Source organism: Buteo buteo, unplaced genomic scaffold (genome assembly GCF_964188355.1).
Source record: "Buteo buteo unplaced genomic scaffold, bButBut1.hap1.1 HAP1_SCAFFOLD_107, whole genome shotgun sequence".
Lineage (NCBI taxonomy): Eukaryota > Metazoa > Chordata > Aves > Accipitriformes > Accipitridae > Buteo > Buteo buteo.
In genome coordinates this window covers 15,001-15,292 of record NW_027439271.1, presented here as the reverse complement: position 1 = coordinate 15,292, position 292 = coordinate 15,001, and positions in this window count along the sequence as shown.

Below are 292 nucleotides of genomic sequence, written 5' to 3'. Positions count from 1 at the left end.
AGGTCTACCCCTTGGGCCGGCAAGGGGCGGCCAGGTCTACCCCTTGGGCCGGCAAGGGGCGGCCAGGTCTACCCCTTGGGCCGGCAAGGGGCGGCCAGGTCTACCCCTTGGGCCGGCAAGGGGCGGCCAGGTCTACCCCTTGGGCCGGCAAGGGGCGGCCAGGTCTACCCCTTGGGCCGGCAAGGGGCGGCCAGGTCTACCACTTGGGCCGGCAAGGGGCGGCCAGGTCTACCCCTTGGGCCGGCAAGGGGAGGCCAGGTCTACCCCTTGGGCCGGCAAGGGGCGGCCAGGT